Source organism: Phyllobates terribilis, unplaced genomic scaffold (assembly GCF_046119375.1).
Source record: "Phyllobates terribilis strain yellow unplaced genomic scaffold, ASM4611937v1 Scaffold_7__3_contigs__length_470593459, whole genome shotgun sequence".
NCBI classification, from domain to species: domain Eukaryota; kingdom Metazoa; phylum Chordata; class Amphibia; order Anura; family Dendrobatidae; genus Phyllobates; species Phyllobates terribilis.
Window position 1 is genome coordinate 146,417,329 of NW_027362767.1, and position 16,125 is coordinate 146,433,453.

The window sequence follows — 16,125 nt, forward strand, 5'->3', positions numbered from 1 at the left end:
TCTTGTACATAGGGGCGGTATTATAATAGTTATATTCTTGTACATAGGAGCAGTATTATAGTAGTTATAATCTTGTACATAGAGGGCAGTATTATAGTAGTTATATTCTTGTACATAGGAGCAGTATTATAGTAGTTATATTCTTGTACATAGGGGCAGTATTATAGTAGTTATATTCTTGTACATAGGGGGCAGTATTATAGTAGTTATATTCTTGTACATAGGAGCAGTATTATAGTAGTTATATTCTTGTACATAGGAGCAGTATTATTGTAGTTATATTCTTGTACATAGGAGCAGTATTATAGTAGTTATATTCTTGTACATAGGAGCAGTATTATTGTAGTTATATTCTTGTACATAGGGAGCAGTATTATAGTAGTTATATTCTTGTACATAGGGGGCAGTATTATAGTAGTTATATTCTTGTACATAGGGAGCAGAATTATAGTAGTTATATTCTTGCACATAGGAGCAGTGTTATAGTAGTTATATCCTTGTACATAGGGGCAGTATTATAGTAGTTATATTCTTGTACATAGGGAGCAGTATTATAGTAGTTATATTCTTGTACATAGGAGCAGTATTATAGTGGTTATATTCTTGTACATAGGGGCAGTATTATAGTAGTTATACTCTTGTACATAGGAGCAGTATTATAGTAGTTATATACTTGTACATAGGAGCAGTATTATAGTAGTTATACTCTTGTACATAGGAGCAGTATTATAGTAGTTATATTCTTGTACATAGGAGCAGCATTATAGTAGTTATATTCTTGTACATAGGGGCAGTATTATAGTAGTTATAGTCTTGTACATAGGAGCAGTATTATAGTAGTTACAGTTATATGAAAAAGTTTGGGCACCCCTATTAATCTTAAGCTTAATGTTTTCTTAAAATTGGTGTTTTTGCAACAGCTATTTCAGTTTGATATATGTAATAACTGTTGGACACAGTAATGTTTCTGCTTTGAAATGAGGTTTATTGTACTAACAGAAAATGTGCAATCTGCATTCAAACAAAATTTGACAGGTGCATAAGTATGGTTTTGTAACCTCATTGAGCTTTGAACTTCATAGCCAGGTGTATGCAATCATGAGAAAAGCTACTTAAAGTGGCCACTTGCAAGTTGTTCTCCTGTTTGAATCTCCTCTGAAGAGTGGCATCATGGGCTCCTCAAAACAACTGTCAAATGATCTGAAAACAAAGATTATTCAACATAGTTGTTCAGGGGAAGGATACAAAAAGCTGTCTCAGAGATTTAACCTGTCAGTTTCCACTGTGAGGAACATAGTAAGGAAATTGAAGAACACAGGGACAGTTTTTGTTAAGGCCAGAAGTGGCAGGCCAAGAAAAACATCAGAAAGGCTGAGAAGAAGAATGGTGAGATCAGTCAAGGAAATCCTCAGACCACCTCCAGAGAGCTGCAGCATCAACTTGCTGCAGATGGTGTCACTGTGCATCGGTCAACTATACAATGCACTTTGCACAAGGAGAAGCTGTATGGGAGAGTGATGCGAAAGAAGCCGTTTCTGCAAGCACGCCACAAACAGAGTCAGCTGAGGTATGCAAAAGCACATTTGGAGAAGCCAATTTATTTTTGTACATAGAGGCAGTATTATAGTAGTTATATTCTTGTACATAGGGGGCAGTATTATAGAAGTTATATTCTTGTACATAGGAGCAGTATTATAGTAGTTATATTATTGTACATAGGGGGCAGTATTATAGTAGTCATATTCTTGTACGTAGGGAGCAGTATTATAGTAGTTATATTCTTGTACATAGGGGACAGTATTATAGTAGTTATATTCTTGTACATAGGCAGTATTATAGTAGTTATATTCTTGTACATAGGGGCAGTATTATAGTAGTTATATTCTTGTACATAGGGGGCAGTATTATAGTAGTTATATTCTTGTACATAGGATCAGTATTATAGTAGTTATATTATTGTACATAGGGGGCAGTATTATAGTAGTTATATTCTTGTACATAGGGAGCAGTATTATAGTAGTTATATTCTTGTACATAGGGACAGTATTATAGTAGTTATATTCTTGTACATAGGGTGCAGTATTATAGTAGTTGTATTCTTGTACATAGGGGGCAGTATTATAGTAGTTATAATCTTGTACATAGGAGCAGTATTATAGTAGTTATATTCTTGTACATAGGGAGCAGTATTATAGTAGTTGTATTCTTGTACATAGGGGGCAGTATTATAGTAGTTATAATCTTGTACATAGGAGCAGTATCATAGTAGTTGTATTCTTGTACATAGGGGGCAGTATTATAGTAGTTATATTCTTGTATATAGAAGGCAGTATTATAGTAGTTATATTCTTGTACATAGAAGCAGTATTATAGTAGTTATATTCTTGTACATAGGGGGTAGTATTATAGTAGTTATATTCTTGTACATAGGGGACAGTATTACAGTAGTTATATTCTTGTATATAGGGGCAGTATTATAGTAGTTATATTCTTGTACATAGGAGCAGTATAATAGTAGTTATATTCTTGTACATAGAAGCAGTATTATAGTAGTTACATTCGTGTATATAGGGGCAGTATTATAGTAGTTGTATTCTTGTACATAGAGGGCAGTATTATAGTAGTTATATTCTTGTACGTAGGGTCAGTATTATAGTAGTTATATTTTTGTACATAGGGGCAGTATTATTGTAGTTATATTCTTGTACATAGAGGGTAGTATTATAGTAGTTATATTCTTGTACATAGGGGGCAGTACTATAGTAGTTATATTCTTGTACATAAGAGCAGTATTATAGTAGTTATATTCTTGTACATAGGGAGCAGTAGTATAGTAGTTATATTCTTGTACATAGAAGCAGTATTATAATAGTTACATTCTTGTACATAGGGGGCAGTATTATAGTAGTTATATTCTTGTACATAGGGGACAGTATTACAGTAGTTATATTCTTGTACATAGGGGGTAGTATTATAGTAGTTATATTCTTGTACATAGCAGCAGTATTATAGTAGTTATATTCTTGTACATAGGGGGTAGTATTATAGTAGTTATATTCTTGTACACAGGGGGCAGTATTATAGTAGTTTATTCTTGTACATAGGAGCAGTATTATAGTAGTTATATTCTTGTACATAGGAGCAGTATTATAGTTGTTATATTCTTGTACATAGGGAGCAGTATTATAGTAGTTATATTCTTGTACATAGGAGCAGTATTATAGTAGTTGTATTCTTGTACATAGAAGCAGTATTATAGTAGTTACATTTGTGTATATAGGGGCAGTATTATAGTAGTTTATTCTTGTACATAGGAGCAGTATTATAGTAGTTATATTCTTGTACATAAGAGAAGTATTATAGTAGTTATATTCTTGTACATAGGGAGCAGTATTTTAGTAGTTATATTCTTGTACATAGGAGCAGTATTATAGTAGTTATATACTTGTACATAGGGGGCAGTATTATAGTAGTTATATTCTTATACATAGGAGCAGTATTATAGTAGCTATATTCTTGTACATAGGGGCAGTATTATAGTAGTTATATTCTTGTACATAGGGGACAGTATTATAGTAGTTATATTCTTGTACATAGGGGGCAGTATTATAGTAGTTATATTCTTATACATAGGAGCAGTATTATAGTAGTTATATTCTTGTACAGGGGATTCTCGAGAGGGCATCAGCATTACCATGTAGCCTCCCTGCTCTATGTTCTACATGGAAGTTGAAATCCTGTAGGGCTAAAAACCAGCGGTGACCCTGGCATTTTTTTCCTTTGTTTCCCTCATCCATCTGAGTGGGGCATGGTCGGATACCAATCTAAATTTTCAACCTAGCAGATAGTACCGCATTGTGTCCACCGCCCACTTTATGGCCAAACACTCCTTCTCTATGACCGCATATTTTTTTTTGTAGGAGGACAGCTTCCTACTCAGGTAGAGAACAGGGTGCTCCTCCCCGTATATTTCCTGGGAAAGAATTGTTCCCAAACCGACATCTGAGGCATCTGTCTGGGGTATAAACTCTTTCTTGAAGTCAGGGGCAACCAGGACCGGTTGCCTACACAGAGCCACTTTCATCACTTGAAAGGCCGTCTCCGCCTCTGCAGTCCACTTGACCATGGCTGATTTGTCCCCTTAAGAAGGGCAGTCAGGGGTGCGGCCACCATGGTGAAGTTTGGGATGAACCTTCTGTAGTATTCCACGATCCCCAAGGGGCGTGCTCAATTAAATACTAGAAATGACCAATGAAAAAAGCCATACAAATGGCGTCATTTGTTCATTGGTCAGTTGTAGTATTTAATTGAGCATGCCCCTGTAGCTAGACACGCCCCCCGAAGAAGCTGGGCGAAACGTGCACGTCGGGGCTGAGTGCAGGAGCACACTGACAGCATAGCGATTTTGAATCAGGTAAAAACAACTTAGGTTCTACTAGTTTCTTGAATATATATATGTAAGTTTCTTGGCCCTCAGGTGTTATAGCTGATATGTCTTGATAATACGGAGAGTATGTCTTTATGAAAAAGAGTCCCTGTGATATCCAGCTTGACCTTTATATTTTCACATGCACCTGTGAGCCCAAATGTTGTGACTCCCCATAAAGGTTCTGTAGTAATATAGGACTGAGATTCCGGGGAATGTATACTATTTTTTGAGGCCAGTGGGCAGTATGCAATAAAATGCATGGGACAAAATTATATTTGCAATTGCACTAGCACCTTTTATGCACGAAACTTTACCCCCTAGGTTTAATTAACATATGACCTTTTTGAGCCTAAAATAGCATATTTTTGTATCAGGAGGGTTAGCCGTATCCTAATATTGTTTGTGGCCCTGTGCATTAGTAGTTCAAGCCAAGGTGCAATATGCAAATGAAAACTTAGATACTGTAAATATACATTTTTTGAATAGGGTTGAACTATAACTGAGGTTGTATTTACAATTATCGCTTTCACTTTCTGTGAATGATAGCTCTTGTACCCTTTTTCCTGCACCTTTTTCTGTTTTTTAATATAATGATTTTTTAAAATATTTTCAAATAAAAAACTATTTTATTGAACTAATCTGTGTCACTTCTAATTACCACCAGGAGCAAATAGAACATCTGGTGGGGTCTTTGATTATACCTATGCATTTGAGAAGTGCCAATTCAGTGTTTCCAGTTATTGTGGTAAAAATAAGGACATTTTGATTAAATGATTGATGACCACGAGCAGATTTAATCAGGGGACTGACCAAGTCCATGGCAGTTATCTCGAATGGCACTTCAATAATGGACAATGGCACGAGGGGACTTCGAAAGTGAGAGGTGGGGGCAGTTAACTGGCATGTAGGGCAGGACCTGCAATACTTTAATATTTCCCGGTGACACCCGGGCCAATAGAACCTCTGCATAATCTGTTCCTGATTTTTTTCCACCCCTAGATGACCCTCAAGATATGCGAATGGGCCATGTCCAACACCTTTCGTCTATAGGGACCCTGCACTATTAACTGTTCCACTAACTCTTCCCTCACTTTTGTGACCCGGTACAACAATTCCCCACTTATCATAAAATAAGGAAACCTTGTGTCAACCACAGGCTCCTGTGCTACCCCATTTAAGATCATGACATTATTGAAAGCTTCCTTCAGAGTTAGGTCCCTATGTTGGACAGACCCAAAATTCTCGCTGGTCACCCCTAACTCCGGAATGTCAGACTCAGCGGGCACTACCTCCTCATCCCCCACAAGGACACAATGTGGTGATACCTCATCAGGGTTAACTGGTTTCTTATCTGAGCCAGCGAACTCTGAACCCTTCCCCCACAGATCCCAAAATAAACAAAAGTCACGGCCTATTATGATGGGGTGCAACAAGTCCTGACCGACGACGACCTCGTGGGACTCAGTACCGTGGGCCGTTTCAATGTTCACTCTGGCCATGGGATAGTCCTTAGCATCCCCATGAATGCACCGTATGCTGACTTTTTTCCCCGGGATCAGTCAGAGAGAAAGGGTTGGCCTCACAAGGGTCACCAGACTCCCGCAGTCTAGCAGGGCATTTGTAGCCCCTCGCTGGGTGGACAGTTCACACTGCAGGCCAGATACGCATAATATGAGCAGTGGTGTCCTATGCTGCAGTCCATCAGCTCCGGGGTCAGGGGACAACGGGCTGCAATATGACCTGGGCCGTGGCATCTCCAGCAAATAATATCACCTGTAGGGACCTTGGGCACCACCTCCCCCGCCCCTTTGAACCATGGATGCCCCACCCCCTTTTGGGCCTACGGCCCCTGTTGGAACACCCAGTATGGAGTGGGCTGCCTTCCCAATGAACCCTCAATCCACTGGTATCTCTCGACCAGTCCAATCAGTTTATCTGCATTTCCGGGGATTACCCTGGGCAACACAAGTCTGTATTGGCCTCGGCAGAGAATTCATAAATCGGTCCATTACCACTCGCTCTACTATCTGCGCAGGCGTAGAGGACTCTGGCTGCTGCCATTTATGAACCAGGTGCAAAAGGTCAAACATTTGGGAGCGAGGAGGTTTGACCCACTGTTCCCTGACAGTCATTGTCACCCCCAAGTGCGCCAGAATCTCGGTATTTAGCTTGCCATACTCCTTAGCGTCCTGCAAAGCTAGATCATAGTACGCTTTTTAGGGTTCCCCTGTCAGGTATGGCGCCAGCACCTCTGCCCACTGCTCTGGCGGAAGTCTCTCTCTCGGCGACCCTTTCAAACACCGTCAGAAAGGCCTCTATATCATCCCTCGGGGTCATTTTCTGCAGGGCTCCCCTTACCGCCTTCCGGATGGAAAAATCACCCACTGGACTTGTCGACGGAGCTGTTGCCAAGCCACGGATCGCCTCTGCTAGCAAATCGATCTGCTGCTGCTGTTGTCGGCACTGGTCCGGTTGGGCCTGCTGCTGGAGCTGCTGCATAAGCAATTTGGTGGTCTCCTGTTGCGCCATCTGCTGTTGTGCCATCTGCTGTTGATGCTGCGTTTGCTGCACCTGCTGCGCCTGCAACAGATGTTTGAGCAGGTCCTCCATCTTGTCCGGCGTCACTTGCTGGCTTATGGCAGACTTTACCCGGGATATGCAGCCCATCTTATAGCAGTCACATGTGTCTGCTGGGAACGCTGCCCGCACGTCTAACACCAATTGTAGGGATCGTACTCACTTGGGTGCGGTGGGAGGAAAACAGGAGACATGTTCCTTTAAGTTTATTGGTTTCATAAACCGTGCAAAAGCAAAAGTGCAAACAAACAGCCTTTAGTGAAGGCAAAAACAAAGAAAACAGTCCGTTTAGCAAAAACTCAGGTTAGCAAGTGAGACGCCCTCCCTGGGAAATGGGGTTACTCGGAGCCGGGTCGTTGTAGGTGTCGCGGGGGTTGCAGTCGTGGCCTTGACCCGTTCCGTGCCCAGGGCTGCCTCATTAAAAATTGGGCTTTCAAGTAAGAGTGGTATTTCAATTACGCCACCTGCGGTTTCCGGTGATGGACACCAGCGCTGCTTCAGTCCACTGAGGCCGGTGTTACAGACAGCTAAGATGGGACGGCTCCCCGCAGCGGAGCAGGCCTCAGGGCAGTGTGAGAAGAATGGTGGGTGCAGTGCCGCGCAGGAAATAACAGGCTGAGGCGGTGTGTGAAGTCATCCGGGTCTTTACTCACTTTCTGATGAACTTTCAGCCGCAAAGCTTCTCTCTGCTACTCATGACGTACTGCGGCCACCGGGAAGGGGGTTCAGCACTTTCCAGGTAGATCAGGAGCACCTGTCGAGACCCCTCTGATGTGTGTTCCTCTCCTTGGTAAGTTCTCCCACTAAGTCTTCTCCTGACTGTGTGTGGTATGAACGTAGTGTAAGGCCAGGTCCCACTGGATAAACGCAGTGTAAGAGATACAGTTGGCGTAGGCCGCTCCGTCCGTATCCCCCTGGGATCCACTAAGCCTCCGGGCTTTTCTGACTGAGACGTGAAGTGACAAAGTCAGATATCGGGGGCCGGTCACCCCTCTTGCGGCAGGAATCCCTCTGACTAGGCCAGAGTAAAGAATACAGGTGGCGACTCCGCTCCGTCCGTATCCCCCTGGTATCCTTTTGCCTGTGGAGCCTATCTGCTCTGCTCCCCTCCAAGGCCTTCTTAGGTCAGGACCTTGACCGGGTAGAGACACGGGTTAACTCTGACCCGCTCCTCGTCTCAAGGCCAGAGAACGAGGACCGTGTATCTTCAGTCAGCTGCAGACACTTGCTGGACCCTGGCAGAAGACCACAATCAAAGACCTTGAACTTAAGATGGCCAGTTATTATATAGATTCTATAAGTGCTTCCTGTAAGTGTGTCCTCCACCCTCACCCTCACTTGGTTCCCCCTATCTTTGGTTCCCCCCATCTCATCTATCCCGGGCCGGGGCAGCACCCTGGTGCATTTAGGCCCCCTACAGGACAGGAGTGGTGTAGTGTTGAGTGGTAAAGTGGGGTCCTGAGAAATGCTCCATCCTTACCTGGAAGAGGAGATACCACACCTCAAGCTGAGGTGCAGTACCCCTGTGGTGACTGAACCCTCAGGGGCGCCACACAAGTGGTCACACAGGCTGGCAGGCATCCAGTACACAGCCCAGTCTGGAGACAACAACACACAAGAGGCCTTCTCCCTCCGGACACACAGAATATGTTCCAAACAACTGCCTCCATTTTATAGGCTGTTAACCACACCCAGAGGTGAGGTATGTGGGTTGCTTGACCCTCCATTCTCTCCTAGGAACCTGTAACCTGGCTCCCAGGTGCACCAATTAGTCCTCTTAGTGCATGCGTGCACTAGACAAGCACTCTGGGCTACATCACAGAGACCAGCCATCTCTGTGACACATACCTCCCATTGACTATGTAACCATTAGCTACCTTACAGTAGTTATATTCTTCTACATAGCGGGCAGTATTATAGTACTTATATTCTTGTCCATAGGGGCAGTATTATAGTAGTTATATTCTTGTACGTAGGGGGCAGTATTATAGTAGTTATATTCTTGGACATAGGGGAGCAGTATTATAGTACTTATATTCTTGTACATAGAGGCAGTATTATAGTAGTTATAGTCTTGTACGTCAGAAGACAGTATTATATTAGTTATATTCTTGTACATAGGGGGCAGTATTATAGTAGTTATATTCTTGTACATAGGAGCAGTATTATAGTAGTTATATTCTTGTACATAGCGGGCAGTATTATAGTAGTTATATTCTTGTACATAGGGGCAGTATTATAGTAGTTATATTCTATTACATAGGGGAGCAGTATTATAGTACTTATATTCTTGTACATAGAGGCAGTATTATAGTAGTTATAGTCTTGTACGTCAGAAGACTGTTAGAACTCTCCTGTTAGGTTTTTTTTAGTTTGCTGGTCACATGACCATTTTTGCCTATTTAATCCGGCTCCGCCCTCCTGGCCTTGCTGGACTTCATTGTATTTACTACTCTTGAGCTAGCTTGGTGCTCTGTTGCCGTTCTCTGTTAGTTTTGCTAGGTCTTCTGACCTCTATGCTTTTTGTTGTGTGTTTGTCTTTGACTGCTACTATTTCTGCTAGGAGGTGTCCAACTTATCCCAGTCCCTAGTTCTTGTAGGGATCCCTCCCTCACATCTATAGGTCTTCGTACAGACTAGCCGAGGACTTTAGCGGGTCTGATCGCAGGATCAGGTTCCCCGTTACATCGTAGGGATCTAGTTTAGTTCTATTGTAGGGACAGATCTCCTGTCTTTCCTTAGTCCCTGTAGCAGATCATAACAGTAAGTCCAGCCGTAAAATATCTCTAAGGAAAGACCTCCAGTTTCCATCATGGTCTCGGTTCAAGATTTGGCTCAACGCTTGCAGGGACTCTCTCTGGAGGTGGCCAAGCTCCAACAACACGTGAGTAGCTGTTCTGGAGCACATTTTGTGGAACCAAAGGTACGTCTGCCTGATTTATTTTTTGGCGAACAACAAGATTTTTTTTCTTTTAAAAATGCTTGTTTATTGTATTTTCGTTTGAGACCCGGATCCTCTGGTGATGAATCACAGCGCACAGGGTTCATAATGTCACTTTTGCGCAAAGATCCTCAGGGATGGGCCTTCTCTCTCCAACCTAGTGATCCGTGCTTTAGATCAGTGGATAGTTTTTTTTCTGCTTTGGGTTTGTTGTACGATGATCCTGATCGTGTCTCATCTGCTGAGTCTGAATTGAGACGTTTGAGGCAGGGATCAGGTAATGTGGAAAAATATTGTTCTCACTTCCGTCGGTGGTCTGCCCAGGTGGGGTGGAACGATTCAGCTTTGAAAAGCTTGTTTCTTGCAGGGCTAGGTGAAAGGGTTAAGGATTTACTGATTGCTTATCCCACACCTGGAAACTTGCAGGAGGCAATGCAATTAGCTATACGGGTGGACAGGAGACTGCGTGCAAGGGTTAATGAGAGCAAATCCTCTGCTATGTCAGCTCCGAGTCCTGAGAGGGTCTGTGCTGACAATGGAGAGCCGATGGAGATTGGGGCGATGGCACCCCGCTCTCAGGAAAAAGACCGCAGGCTTTCTGAAGGCTTGTGCTTCTATTGCGGAAATTCTGGTCATTTTATTAAGAACTGTGTGCTTCGTATGAAGAAAGAAAAAAAAATGGTCAGTCATGCACGTATTGCCTGTTTAAATTCTAAGGGAGTATTCCTATCTGCTACTACCGCTGCTCAGGATGAATTAATTGAATTTCGGGTATTTGTGGATTGTGGTTCTACTCTGAATGTGATTGATGGGGGATTCTTGGAAAAACTTAGATTAGAACCTAAAACTTTGTCATCCCCTATTGCTGTGGTTTCTGTTGATGGCTCTCCCTTGAAGAGTGTTACTCATAAGGTCTGTGAATTTCCCCTCACTATTAATGGTATTCATCAAGAGAATTTGGATTTGGTGGTATTGGATAATTTGCCTTCTCCAGTAATATTGGGGTTACCCTGGTTAAAATTGCACAATCCTGTACTGGATTGGTCTACCAATGAAATTAGGTCCTGGAGCCCTAAGTGTTATGACAAGTGTTGTAACGGACGTATTGCTGCGGTGGAAAAAGGGGAATTACCTGTACCTATTCAGGATTTTTGGAGAGTTTTTTCTGAGGAGGAGTCACAAATTTTGCCTCCCCATAGAGACTATGATTGTACCATTGAATTTGTCCCTGGAGCGACTCTTCCTAAAAGTCGTTTATTTAATCTTACTATTCCTGAGAGGAAGGCTTTGGAGGAATACATACAGACAAGCTTGGCCGCCGGTCACATTAGGCCTTCCAAGTCTCCTGTGGCTGTTGGATTTTTTTTTGTAAAAAAAAAGGACGGCGGTTTACGTCCTTGTCTGGACTTTCGTGAGATTAATAAAATTACTGTACACAATCCTTACCCACTGCCATTGATTCCTGATTTGTTTAACCAGTTAGTGGGGGCCAAGTGATTCTCTAAAATTGATCTCCGGGGGGCATACAATTTGTTGCGCATGAAGGAGGGTGATGAATGGAAGACTGCTTTTAACACTCCTGTGGGTCATTTTGAGAATCTGGTGATGCCTTTTGGTCTTACCAATGCTCCAGCATTTTTTCAGAATCTTATTAATGACATCCTTAGACCTTTAATCGGCAAAAATGTGGTTGTGTATTTGGATGACATTCTGATTTATTCGCCTGATCTGGAGTCTCATTGGCGGAGCGTACGTGAGGTATTACAGTTATTAATGGACAATTCGCTTTTTGCTAAGCTGGAGAAATGTGAGTTCGCTGTACAGAGAATTAGTTTTTTGGGCTACATTATCTCCAGCGAGGGCTTTGAGATGGACCCTGTGAAGGTTCAGGCGGTTCAGGAATGGCCTAGGCCTATTGGTTTGAAATCAATACAGAGGTTTTTGGGTTTCGCCAATTATTACAGAAAATTCATAAAAAAAATTTCTATTATTGTAAAACCGCTGACCGATCTCACTAGGAAAGGTGCTAATGCGGTTCAGTGGACTTCTGAGGCCATTGAAGCTTTTGTGTTTCTAAAGGAGAGGTTCACCTCTGCTCCCATCCTTATGCAGCCTGATGTGACTAAGCCGTTTTTGGTTGAGGTTGATGCTTCTTCTGTGGGGGTTGGTGCGGTGTTGTCTCAGGAAAGCAAGGATGGAGTACATCCCTGTGCCTTTTTTTCAAAAAAATTTTCTGACACTGAACTTAATTACGATATTGGTAATCGGGAATTGCTGGGGATTAAACTCGCATTTGAACACTGGCGTCACCTCTTGGAAGGTGCTGAATTTCCCATTCAGGTTTTCACTGATCATAAAAATCTGATCTATCTTGATGCTGCCAAGCGCTTGAATGCCCGTCAGGCTAGGTGGGCACTTTTTTTCTCGCGGTTTAATTTTTCCGTTACTTACATCCCGGGTACCAAGAATGTTAAAGCGGATGCTTTGTCTCGCAGCTTTTCTCCCATGGTCGGTGTTGAGGAGGAAGAGGAGAGCATTTTACAAGAAGGTGTTGTGATTGCTGCTTTGGACTCCGTTTTGGAGGATGAGATTCTTAAAGCTCAGGAGAATGCCCCATCTAACACTCCCCATGGGAGGTTGTTTGTGCCTAGGACCTTTAGGAGAGATTTGTTTGTTGAGTGTCATGAGTCTCGGTTGGCAGGTCATCCAGGAATTTCTGAGACCAAGAGACTTGTGGGTCGCAGTTTTTGGTGGCCTGGATGGCAGAAGGAAGTCATTAAGTGGGTGCGCCAATGTACTGTGTGTGCTAGATCCAAGTCTTCGCATGCTCCTGCTGCGGGGTTGCTTTGCCCTCTGGAGGTTCCTAGTGCACCTTGGACACATCTGGCTATGGACTTTATTACTGACCTTCCCCCCTCTGAAGGTTTCACGGTCATCTGGGTGGTCGTGGACCGTTTTAGCAAGATGTGTCACTTGGTTCCCTTCATCAAACTGCCTTGCGCTAAGACACTCGCTAAGGCCTTTGTCAAGGAAATTGTCAGACTACATGGGGTTCCTACTGACATTGTTTCTGATAGGGGACCTCAGTTCGTGGCTCGTTTTTGGCATGCCTTTTGTGACAGGTTGGGAGTTCATTTGTCGTTTTCATCCGGATATCATCCTGAGTCTAATGGCCAGACAGAAAGGAAGAACCAGGATGTTGAGCAGTTCTTGCGTTGTTTTGTGGCAGACAATCAAGAGGGGTGGTCTGAGTTTCTGCCACTTGCTGAATTTGCTCTTAACAACCATACATCCTCTTCTGCTGGGTGTTCGCCTTTTTTTTGTTGTTCTGGGAGACATCCGTCTTTTGGGTCATTCTCCAAATTGGTTTCGGCTGTGCCTGAGGAGGAGAGTTTTTCCGGTGATTTGGAGAGAGTTTGGACGGATGTGCGTGGTAATCTTCAGGAGGCTAACAAAAAATCTAAGAGGTACTTTGATAGGAAACGGCAAGAGGTTTTGTTTGCTGTTGGTGACATGGTTTGGTTGTCCTCTAAGAATCTGCGATTGAGGATTCCTTCTAAAAAATTGGGTCCCAAGTTCGTAGGGCCCTTTTAGGTGCTTCAGATAGTTAACCAATCTGCTGTTAGGTTGGAGGTTCCTACGTCCTGGAAGATTAACCCGGTGTTTCATGTTTCTCTGTTGAAAAAAGCTGATGTGTCAGATGGTGACGCCTCTGCCACTGTTCCTCCGGTGGTGGAGGACGGGGAATATGAAATTTCCCGCATCCTAAATTCTAGACGGTATAGAGGGAGTTTGCAGTATCTCGTCGCTTGGAAGGGTTTCGGACCTGAGGATAACTCATGGGTGAGGGCGGATGATGTTTTATGCTTCCAGACTTGTCAGAGCGTTTCACAGGAGGTTTCCTGGTAAGCCTGGGCCTAGGGGATCCGGAGGATCCTCTTAGAAGAGGGGGTACTGTTAGAACTCTCCTGTTAGTTTTTTTTTAGTTTGCTGGTCACATGACCATTTTTGCCCTCCTGGCCTTGCTGGACTTCATTGTATTTACTACTCTTGAGCTAGCTTGGTGCTCTGTTGCCGTTCTCTGTTAGTTTTGCTAGGTCTTCTGACCTCTATGCTTTTTGTTGTGTGTTTGTCTTTGACTGCTACTATTTCTGCTAGGAGGTGTCCAACTTATCCCAGTCCCTAGTTCTTGTAGGGATCCCTCCCTCACATCTATAGGTCTTCGTACAGACTAGCCGAGGACTTTAGCGGGTCTGATCGTAGGATCAGGTTCCCCGTTACATCGTAGGGATCTAGTTTAGTTCTATTGTAGGGACAGATCTCCTGTCTTTCCTTAGTCTCTGTAGCAGATCATAACAAAGACAGTATTATAGTAGTTATATTCTTGTACATAGGGGGCAGTATTATAGTAGTTGTATTGTTGTACATAGGGGCAGTATTAGAGCAGTTATATTCTTGTACATAGGGGGCAGTATTATAGTACTTATATTCTTGTCCATAGGGGCAGTATTATAGTAGTTATATTCTTGTACATAGGGGGCAGAATTATAGTAGTTACAGTGGTGTGAAAAATTGTTTACCCCCTTCCTGATTTCTTATTCTTTTGCAAGTTCGTCAAACTTAAATGTTTCAGATCACAAAACAAATTTAAACATTAGAAAAAAGATAACACAAGTAAACACAAAATGCAGTTTTTAAATGAAGCTCTCTATTATTAAGGGAAAAAGAAATCCAAACCTACAGGGCCCTGTGTGAAAAAATGATTCCCCCCTCTTAAAACATAAATTATCTGTGGTTTATCACATCTTTGGGAAGTTGAGTTCAATTTCCCTAGCCACACACAGGCCTGATTACTGCCACACCTGTCCTCGATCAAGAAATCACTTAAACAGGGCCAGCCTGACAAAATTAAGTACACCAAAAAATCCTCAAACACTAGACCTCATGCTGCGATCCAAAGAAACTCAGTACCAAATGAGAAACAAAGTAATTGAGATCTATCAGTCTGGAAAAGGTTATAAAGCCATTTTGAAAGCTTTGGGATTTCAGAGAACAGTAAGAGCCATTATCCACAAATGGCAAAAAAACATGGAACAGTGGTGAACCTTCCCAGGAGTGGCCGGCTGCCCAAAATTACCCCAAGAGCGCAGGAACGACTCATCCAAGAGTTCACAAAAGACCCCACAACAACATCCAATGAACAGCAGACCTTACTTGCCTCAGTTGAGGTCAGAGTTCATGACTCCACCATAAGAAAAAGACTGGGCAAAAATGGCATGCATGGCAGAGTTTCAAGACGAAAAAAGAACACAAAGGCTAGTCTCAGTTTTGCCAAAAAACATCTCTATGATCACCAACCTTTTGGGAGAATAATCTGTGGACTGACGAGACAGAAGTTGAACTTTTTGGAAGGTGTAATGCCAATTACATCTGGCATAGAAGTAATACAGCATTTCAGAAAAGGAACATCATTCCAAAAGTAAAATATGGTGGTGGTAGTGTGATGGTCTATTTTGCTGCTTCAGAACCTGGAAGACTTGCTGTGGTAAGTGGAACCATGAATTCTGCTGTCTACCAAAAAATCCTGAAGGAGAATGTCCGACCATCTGTTTGTGACCTTGAGCTGAAGCGCACTTGGGTTATGTAGCAGGACAATGGTCCAAAACACACCAGCAAGTCCATCTCTAAATGGCTTAAGAAAAACAAAATTTTAACTTTGGAGTGGCCTAGTCAAAGTAGTGACCTTAATCCGATTGAGATGCTGTGGCATGACCTTAAAAAGGCTGTTCATGCTTGGAAACCCTCCAATGTGGCTGAATTACAAGAATTTTGCAAAGATAAGTGAGCCAAAATTCCTCAAGATCGTTGTAAAAGCCAGTTATCGCAAATGCTTGATTGCAGTTGTTGCTGCTAAGGGCGGCCCAACCAGTTATTAGGATTAGGGGGCAATCTCTTTTTCAAATAGGGCCCTGTAGGTTTGGGTTTCTTTTTCCCTTAACCCCTTCACCTCCTTGGGTTTTTCCGCTTTTTCGTTTTAGTTTTTTGCTCCTCTTCTTCCCACAGCCATAACTTTTTTATTTTTCTGTCAATATGGCTATGTGAGGGTTTTTTTTTTTGCTGGACAAGATGTACTTTTGAACCAAACCATTGGTTTTACCATATCATGTAGTGGAAAACA

The 16,125-nt window shown here is 42.7% G+C and overlaps 1 long non-coding RNA gene across 2 annotated transcripts in view; it reads left to right on the top strand.

The window, feature by feature from the left end:
- Positions 1-16,125, top strand: part of LOC141154018 (uncharacterized) — a 223,861-nt gene that overhangs the window by 110,009 nt on the left and 97,727 nt on the right. The window contains exon 1 of one of the 2 annotated variants that reach the window (XR_012247384.1): positions 7,640-7,796. The exons of the other annotated variant lie outside the window; for it this stretch is intronic. This is a non-coding gene — a long non-coding RNA (uncharacterized lncRNA). Of the gene's footprint in view, positions 1-7,639; positions 7,797-16,125 lie in introns of those variants that run through there. 2 annotated transcript variants of the gene reach the window in all.